Here is a 556-nt window from a genome sequence, read left to right as displayed (position 1 = left end):
GACGAGTTGGCGGGGCAGGTAAACGCAGTGCTCGGCCTCCTCCCACGACTGCATTAAAGTTGCAACTAAATCATACAACAACCAACTTGGAGAACCACCTGACGTTTAGCCGAGGATATAAAGAGCAGGCCACCTCAAGGCTGGTAGGAGGACGGAGACGCGGAATGGGCCAGACCCGCACCTGTGCGTGGCGGTTGAGCATGGGCATGGTATCTCAGCCACAGAGGTCACCCTGAAGGGGCGAGAGTCCCAGCCCCACCACTGGGATCCCCAGCCCAGGCTTCCAGACCCAGGAAGAGGAGGCCCCACAAAACCTGACAGTAAAAACCCGTGGGGATTCTGAGCATCCGGGTGAGGCGTAGGGAACCTGAAAACCCAGACGTCCCTTTTAGGGTGGGCGCACAGACCTCCCGCTCTTTCGCAGGCACTCACCCTGGGCTCCGGCGGAGGGACAGCAGCTCAGAGGTGCCAGAGATGTTCGGGGAAAGGCTGAGCTGTGTGGCTTCAGGGCGAGGGCAGGAGGGGAGCTGCCATTGTTCCTGTGCTGGGCCCCCCT

The sequence above is a fragment of the Pteropus medius genome, unplaced genomic scaffold, assembly GCF_902729225.1.
Source record: "Pteropus medius unplaced genomic scaffold, Ma_sr-lr_union100, whole genome shotgun sequence".
Taxonomy (NCBI): Eukaryota; Metazoa; Chordata; class Mammalia; order Chiroptera; family Pteropodidae; genus Pteropus; species Pteropus medius.
This window is presented reverse-complemented; position numbering follows the sequence as displayed.